This window comes from Cicer arietinum, chromosome 5, assembly GCF_000331145.2.
Source record: "Cicer arietinum cultivar CDC Frontier isolate Library 1 chromosome 5, Cicar.CDCFrontier_v2.0, whole genome shotgun sequence".
NCBI lineage: Eukaryota > Viridiplantae > Streptophyta > Magnoliopsida > Fabales > Fabaceae > Cicer > Cicer arietinum.
Window position 1 is genome coordinate 19,952,553 of NC_021164.2, and position 9,754 is coordinate 19,962,306.

The 9,754-nt window shown below is 28.8% G+C and overlaps 1 pseudogene; it reads right to left on the reverse strand.

The window, feature by feature from the left end:
* Nucleotides 1–961: 961 nt before the first annotated feature.
* Nucleotides 962–8,973, reverse strand: LOC101498721 (uncharacterized; annotated as a pseudogene).
* Nucleotides 8,974–9,754: the final 781 nt, after the last annotated feature.

Sequence of the window (9,754 nt, forward strand, 5' to 3'; positions counted from 1 at the left end):
AAGTTATTAACATGACAACAAAATAATTTATGATGTGGTTGTGAGAGTTAAAATTTCATGAAAATTTATTAGTGATAGTATTCTGGTTGCTATGAAGTATCCCAAATAATATTGATTTGTAGAAAACAATTTTTCAAGACAATGGGCATGCAATCGTAATAATAGAATTTGAATATCATTGATTAAGACATATAATAATAAATCATAGTTTACTAAAATATATTTTACATGTAAAGAAATCTACAGTAGAAATGTCATCCATACATTATCAATCGTTGTAGGTTGGATTTTGATGTTTAATTAATAATATATCATCAATGACTTTTGTAATATCGAAAGACAACTTCATTTCTTGTATTTATTCGCATCAAGAGTCATAATCTGCACCAAAGCCGTATAACATAATTTGCATCAAGGGTCAGCACCAAAGGCCTGTAACATAATATGCATATTAGTTAGTATGATCTTATATGATGTAATTTCAATTGTATTTTGATTATTTGATAAGATAACATAATATGAGAAATAGAGTTAACAACATACTTTAACTTTTAATGGTTCAACTACATTCTCCATAGTATATTCCTTCTATAACATGTTCAATGTTAGTTGGCGATCCATCTTAGAAAAATAATAATGATTGAAAATTGTCTTTCTATTGCAAAAATCGACCAAAAAAAAATCCAAATTGCTAATTGTATTGTTTACTATAAAACTAAGCATATTTGTTAAATTAGATTTATGTATATTATGGTAAAGCATTAATGTGGCATATCCATGATGAAATACTCAATAGATTAGTCTAAAGTATAATATTGAATTACAAAATAATTGAGCAACAACTTTTAACTAATTGAAAAGTTGATTAAGTGAGTGATGATCTAAGTTTATAGGTTATGTTGATCATTTAGATGCTTTCAATGTGTATAGTTGTATATTTTTTTTTAAAGTCTTTATATGGAATAATTAAAGAAAATAATATACTTACAAATCAAAGAGATTGGAAAACCTCTTTGTATAAAACATTGTTTGTTGTATACAATGTTTGCTTATATTTTGTCATGTATTCAAATCTTTAACCCATTCTTTCTTTTAACTCTTGAAATAACTACATATAATTGACCATGACTAAAGATTGACTTTGGCATGTATATCCCAACATAGTCCAATGATTGTCCTTGTGATTTGTTGATTGTCATACCATAGGAAACAACTATGGGAAATTGTCTCCTAATTAGCTTGAAAGGCCAAGGTGATTGAGAAGGTGACATAGACATTCATGGGATATATATCAAGTTTCCAATATTTTTTCCTGAAATTATCTTTGCTTCGAGCACATGATTTTCAAGCCTTGTAACAATAAGTCTTGTTCCATTTCACAAACCTTCAGATTGATCAAGATTTCACAAAAGCATGATTGGAGTTCCAACTTTTAGTTTTATTTTGTGGTTTGGAAGACCTGAGGTAGTTAATGTGCTAAAAAATTCAGGTATAAAGATATCAAAAGATTTATTTCCATGAATTTCTGAATGATCAATAGAATCTGAACTTAAATACTCATTTTCTTCTCCTATAATTAGTGCAATAAAGCAATGATATTAATTGGATACACACATAGTTCAATAACTTAAATTATATAAATAAAGATTTAATAATAATAATAATACTAATAAAAAATAATAATTATAATAATAATAATGATAATAATAATAATAATAATAATAATAATAATAATAATAATACCTGGTATTAAGTTCATCACATATTCATTTATTGAATCAACAATCTCTATTGTTGATGCCAAAATTGCTCTACATTGTAAAAAATCTTCATTCTTGTAATTTTGGATTAAATTAGGATATGTGTTTTGAACGTTTGCTTGAAGTGGATCATTGAAGTTAGTGATTGTCAACTCTGGTGGTATTTGGATCTCTGCATGGCCGTCATTAGGCTCTGAAAGCTTCCCATCTCCTAATTTTAAGATCCATTCTGAAAATTGTTTAAGTTCATCCATATTTTCTCTTTGCATTGCTGGCAATAAACACATGTTTTTCGTGAGTCGTAACACTTGACAATGATCCCAAATATAGGAAGATTTAATTGTTGCATTAACAATATCTGATCGGCTTCCTCTTGGGATAACCGGTAAAATTTGCCTAAAATCTCCACCAAATACTACAAACTTGCCTCCAAAGATAGTATTTTGAACTTAGTTTCACTCATGATATCTTTCAATGTTTTATGAAGTGCCTCAAAACAAAACTTATGAGCCATAGGCGCTTCATCCCTTCAATAATTCTCTAGTGTAGGAACAAGAATTTATCTATATAACATGTATGTCTCTAGTGTAGGAACAAGAATTTTAAACTTTGAATGTGTTGTTCTTTCACCTGGTAGCAATAGTGATGTTATTCCACTTTAAGCCACTGTCAACACAATTTGCTTTCATGAACGTATTTTTGAAGCCAATGTTTGCCACATAAATGTTTTTCCTATGCCACCGTAGCCGTAAAGAAAAAATACTCCCCCCTTTTGCTCCTCCACAACTTTCATGATTTTAAGGAATATCACAATTTGCTCATCTATTTTTAACCAATATAATAAAAATTTAAAATATTGAATAAAAATCATATTCAAATTTATTTGAAAACAATTGTCAACTAACCTGTAAGCGTTGCGTACAAAGTTTGAAACTCTTGAAACTGTTCTGCTACATTGTAGTTACGTTCTTCATAAATGAGTCTATTCCCCAATTGTGTCATCACATATCCTTTTGGATATGGCATTGGCTTGTATTCCTTTAAGCTTTTTCTGTTATCTTGCAAATGTTTTTCAATTTGCACGAGGGTTAAATTTTGAATCTCCCCATCATTTAGCATCAAATCTAATAACATAGAAATTTTTAATTCTATTGTAGATGGAGTAATAGCACCATTTAGTTTGTGCAGCAAATAAAATATGTTTCTAGTATGATAACTTTAAGATATTATTTCTAATATAATTTAATATTAGCAAACAACAATTGACCACTATTGTAGTTGGAGTAATATTATGATAATAAAATATAGTAATTAGATAATTAATTATATACCTTTGTTGTTTGAGATCCTTCTTTGCTCGTATAAAATTCCATCTGCTAACCAATGTCAACTCTTATTCCACACATGAGCTGGTCGATTCATAGTACTTGCCAAGAGCATGGTGACAAAAAGTTTCCGCAAGAAATATCCAAATCCCCAATTATGTGCCTCTTTGATAGCTTCAATGTATTCTTTATCATCTCCAAGCAACCCCATTGCAAAACATACATCTTGAAAGCTATCATAAATAAAATTAAAAAATGTTAGTATTTCTTCATAACTTTGTGGGCCTTTGACATGAGTGAGCATCACTTTCAAATAATATAACTCTCTTGTACATGGTGGAACCCATATAAGTCTTCCAACCTTATACCCTTTAGTATGTGGTTTCCAACATTTGTTACTTTTCACATATACAAACTTGGACACAAATTTGCTATATGTTAATTCTCTAGCTTGGTTATTTGCTTCCATCCATGAGGTGAACATGGATTTTGTAACTGATGGTTTTGCAAAACATTATTAATATTTTCATAATCATGATAATAAATTGACTGTTCACCTTGTAAGTGGAAATACAATCTTTCAACAGCCGGTTTTCATCCATGTATTGGGAAAGCTAAGATTCCCCAACACGTTTCACTGGGTGACACATATCTACAATCAAGATATTGTTTAATCTCATCAACTTCTAGTTCTTCGGGCGACGATTCATTTGGCATTATCGTTGCAGTTATTCTATCACAACCTTTGTTGATGTGCTTAAATAAGTACTTGATTGATGTACTTTGATTACACCATTCCGTGTTGATGTGATCTTGATACTTACGAAGCAAACCTTGGTTGTATGGGACAACAAACCGATTATCTAGATGGATGCCATTCTTCTCAACTATTCGTGTATTATGACTTCTTTTATACACTGGAAATCCATCTTGAAAAACAATTGTTCTATCTTGGTACTGTTTGGGAAATAACTTTTTACATTTTCTATCTTTTGTGCACATTGCTTTTTGGTTTGATAAACCACATGATCCATGTATCATGTGTGATTTGACCAAATTGTACAATTCTGGATCATCGACATGGTTCAGAATTTCAGCTGAAATTATTTTGTCAATATCAGCTGGTGTTGGGTATTTTGTTGATGGATGAAGGAATATCAAGATATGGGCATGTGGCAAACCTCGCTTTTGAAATTCAATGGTGTACATATCTACAAAGGTAAATTTTCCATTTATCACGTGATGAGCATATAAGTTTACAACATATAAACTATTTATAAATATTAAGAAGAATACTTACATGCAAGTATTTTGCCAATAACTTGTTTCTTTGTCAAATCTGCTAGTAGCTCGTCAAAATTCATTTTAAATATCCTTGCAATTATGTATGAACGACCAGTAGCTTTTAAATGATTTGATGCCAACAATCGTTGGACTTCTGGCCAATTAGGATTACATGTAAATGTAATAAAAAGGTCAGGAAATCCAACATAGTTACAAATAGCCATACTGTAAAAGTATAAGTTATCTATGTAACGACGACTACCGACATATGTTTCTGGTAGCACAACTCTCTTACCCTTATTTGAACCTTGAACTTGGTTGTTTCCCTATTTATCATTCAAACTGCGACATTTTTCAACTCGCAATTTTGATTGGTTGTTTCTCAACCACTTGAGGTTTTATCCCTCCATCATTGTGAATCCATCAAACAAGAATTGTTGGAGTAATCTTCTTGATCTCATTATTGTTTGTGCTTCATGATCCCTTGACATAATTCTATATGCAAGCCATTCTCGTATTGTAAGTCAATTCCTCTTAGCACTCTTGAACCTATTGTCTCTCTATGAGCAATTTTTGGTCTATAACCATCTTCACCATAAGGGAATAGCAAAGGATATTGATATGCTAAATAACTTGGATGGAACTCGTCCATCCTTTTTAGTTTACCACTTTGTGTCTCCATTATAATATCTCTTTTTGAACCTGTATCCACATCACCAACTATTAGTGCAACAACTTCAGACACAGTTGGTTGGTTATATAATCTTCCATCAGATGATCTTTCAGAAATTAAGCGTAGTTTCAAATCATGCACTTGATTAATCTTGCAATCGTACTCTTGCCATTTTAAATGATTGAGCATGTATGTTGTATTGGTAAAGCATGTTACTAAGCTCTTGAACTATCTGTTGATCAATATTGTTGTTCCTATATATTCATAATTTATAATATGAAATTGTTAGTGCTTACTAAGATAGTATTGAAAAATATGATAGGACACATGCAATTATTTTTAAGGCATATGATTTAAAAATCCAAAATTTATTGATATTTTAGATTAAAAAAATTATAAATTAGCATGACATTTCTCTCTTTCTCTCTCTCTCTCTATTATTATTAATATTATTACTAATATTATTATTATTATTATTATTATTATTATTATTATTATAATTATATTAATGAATGTCTAATAACTATATGAAGTTGTATACTCAATTTTGTGTTTATTTGTTGCTATAGATGCTTACTGAACATAATATAATTGATAAAATGTATATTACAAATGCTAACGTAATACTTATAGATGATAAGTTTACCTGAATCCTTAGATTATGTTTTGGATCTCATTTTCAGTATCGTAAATATATAGTTGTGCAAACTTGGGTGTTTGACCAGGTAGTGGTAACAAACTACCTATCCTGTGACATGTTTGACCTTGTATTCTCATATTTTGTGGTCCTCGTCCAGTATCAAACCTATTGTACAACTTTGCTCCCGAAGAGGTGAATGCAAACAGTGTATTATACATCCTAATATGTTGTTTGAAGTTTTTACTTTTAGGGGAATCATGCGTGAAAAATAGTTTTTGATGAAGTGGTGGTGGTGGTGTCTTTAGTAGGGGAAGTTGCACTTTTCCATTGCCATAACAAATGGAAAATTTTGGATTTGCAGAATGAGAACTTTTGTTCATTCGTTCTTGGTACCACATATTTGCTCCACAATAATTGCATTTAATCATGGCATTACCAAGATCAGAATATACTGAAATAAATCAACATCAAGTAATTTAATATTAACAACTTCCTAACATATTAAATATTAAATATATTAAATTATAACCTTAAAATGCATAAATAGACCTTGTCTATTGGCAGATTCTTCAAACGTGTTATTGTTGAGGAAAACTTCATCTTCATTAGTATTACTATTCGCATTATCATCAACTGCATCTATTAAGGGAATCATTTTAGTTTTTTCATTTGCATTTAGTTCGTACATGATTTTCAAAAGATAAATCATATATTTGGCTAATACGGTCGGTACCTTCACTATCATCGAATTCAGGATCCGAGACATGTAAGTCATCGTCGGTATTGTCATTTTCATATGTATGTGTCTTTAATGGGAGCACGTTTGGTAATGCTTTTGATGTTGAACATGAACCTGAATCATCATTTTGAAATTTTCTAAAAAGATTAGTCCCCAAAGCATGTAGTCCAGACAATTGCTTTCCTTTTTTCCGATGGCAGAAATTTGAATGTGGTTGACTTTGTATAACACTCCCCCTGTCTTAATGTTTGAGGTGTAATTCTAATTAAAAGATGATTTTGAACATTTTTTTTAACACCCAATGTAATATCAGACAAAGGAGTTCTTTGATGATGACATATAACATTTAATTCAAAATTGGGATTTGACATAGTAGAGTGACAATCAAGTTTCATCCTTTTTGCTCTTCTTTTGTCCAATATAGTTTTCCTTTTTATGTCTTGCTTTTGTAGCTCTCATTTTTCTAACAATAGTGTAATCATCCATATTATCTTTTATGATTACCTGCATGATGTAGATATACAATTACTTTTGTTTCATGATGGAGGTTAATTTTTTTTTTTTTTTTTTTTTTTTTTTTTTATGTTAAATCTAAAATTTTATTTATATCATGATGAGCAACATTATATATTTTAATCTTACCAAAAACTACATTGACAATGCTAAACCAATTTAGGAACAATAAATATTTGATATTGTTTAACCAAAAACTTTATCAATATTTCACAAAACACATAATTGTCATTAAACCGCATATTTTCAAACCATTGATTTTGAGAACCGTATTGTACTAAATTGCCATTATTGATTGATATTAATTGTTAAAAAAAATAAAATATGACTTAATTTTCTATAAAATAAACAAACCAGTTTGGTTCATAAAATAAAATGTAATTTATTATTTATAAAGTACGAAAGTTTGAGTTATTTTATAGCCTAATTGTGTAACTTATGTTGTATTATGCAACAACAACAAAAAAATACTATTATTTAAGATAGTAATCAATCTGCTCTTTAGTCATATATAATTTTTTAAATATAGAGGTATAAGAATAATCATTGAGCTTATATTTTTACAATAGACAACATATCAATATTTTCCATATTACTATTACTAAAGACATTAATCAATCAAACACCAATCCTATAATAATAACATTGAACCAAAAAGTTTGTTTCATGATAGAGGTAGTTATTGTTTCATGATGGAGGTTAATTTTTTTTTTCATGTTAAATCTAAAATTTTATTTATATCATGATAAGCAATACTACATATTTTAATCTTACCAAAAACTACATTTACAATGCTAAACCAATTTAGGAACAATAAATATTAGATATTGCTTAACCAAAAACTTTATTAGTATTTCACAAAACACATAATTGTCATTAAACGGTACATTTTCAAATCATATTGATTTTAAGAACCGTACTGTACTGAATTGCCATTATTGATTGATATTAATTGTTAAAAAAAATAAAATATGACTTGATTTTGTATAAAATAAATGAACCAGTTTGGTTCATAAAATAAAATGCAAAATATTATTTATAAAGTATGAAAGTTTGAGTTATTTTATAGCCTAATTGTGTAACTTATGTTGTATTATGCAACAAAAACAAAAAAACTATTATTTAAGATAGTAATTAATTTTCTCTTTAGTCATATATAATTTTGTAAATATAGAGATATAAGAATAATCACTGAGTTTATATTTTTTCAATAGACAACATATCAATATTTTCCATATTATTGTTCCTAAAGACATTAATCAATTAAACACCAATCCTATAATTATAACATTGAACCAAAAAGTGTACTTGTGTTTAGTGTTTACAACAATACATGATTTGAGAATATATATCCCATGATTCAGACTTCATGAGACCAAAACATAATTTGACCTTAGGATTACAACATATAATAATAGTTTTTAACATGATTGATGTCATCATCTACTATGTAGCATATAATTTCATTGTAGTTCCTATTTACATTTGATTTTCTTGAGTGGTTTTGATGATGATAGTTGCGCACTTGCAATTGCATCGTTACCCACATTATCTTGTTGGTCATCAGTTTGAGGTCTTTTAGCCAGTGTAGTTGACTGAACATTTTCAATATCGTTTTCACCGGTCATTGATAATGATTGTTACATATTTCGTAAAGTTTATAGGAATTAATTAGATGATTGTCATAAAGATTTGTGAAATCATAATATATTTATCAAAATGATGCACTTATAGAGAGTCATGTAGATATACTTATAGTGTCAAATGGTATTTCTTGACTAAGAAGTTCACGACTCGGTTCTCCTTTAGATGTGTTCTGAAAATAGACTTCTATTAATTTTAGTTGTGCAATTTTTAATATATATAAAATTTATTACAATTACAATATACAATAAGGCAACATGTGGTTGGAATACCTCTTCAATGTGAAATTGTTCCTTAATTGTAGCAATAAGTGCAACATCACTCCATGACTTATTAACAGAACACTGTTTTGAAGATGGTTGTAGTTTTACACGAAAAGCTAGAGTGGTCCCCATTATGTCTTGAAGTTCTCATGGATATATCCTTATGTCAGTATCACCAGCCTTTAACATGTTTCAGGTAAATAAGTCATATTATGTGGTAAACAATAAACATCCAAACTATCAAGTTACTTGGACTAAGTATTATACACATGCCTCAATCATATTCTTCCTCATTTGAAATGCTGAAATTCCAAGTACTGAAGTAAATCCTGGTCCCACATAAGGAAGTTACAAAAGCAATTGTTGTGAAAAACTTCAATGATAATTTTGTACCTATTTTATGTTGTTAGTATTGATACCAATAAGTGTTTGATATAAGAACTCTAATATTGATTTATAAATTCGGATAAATTAAGGTTGAATATTGAACTACTCTTATGGGCTATTTGCTTTTAGTTTGCGAACAAATTCATATCCTTATATGTCAGTTAAGAGAAAATATTTCATATAGTAACACTAACCCTTAATAATATACAAATTGTTTCTACTTTATTCCATATGCATATAAGTTAGAAAATTGTAACCATTTAGTTTAACTTAGATTGGACATTATATTTTGAATTATGAAGAACAAATGAAATTACATACTTTTAAAATATTAAAAACATCATTTATTAAAGTTTGATGTACCTTAGATTTTGTTTCAATGGTATTATCTATATCAGTTAAAATTGACGGGTCTTCACTCTTATTTTCAATAGGACCAAAACTATATATGGATTTACTTAAACCACACATGTATTAAATATTGAACTACTCTTATGGTCTATTTGCTTTTAGTTTGGGAACAAAT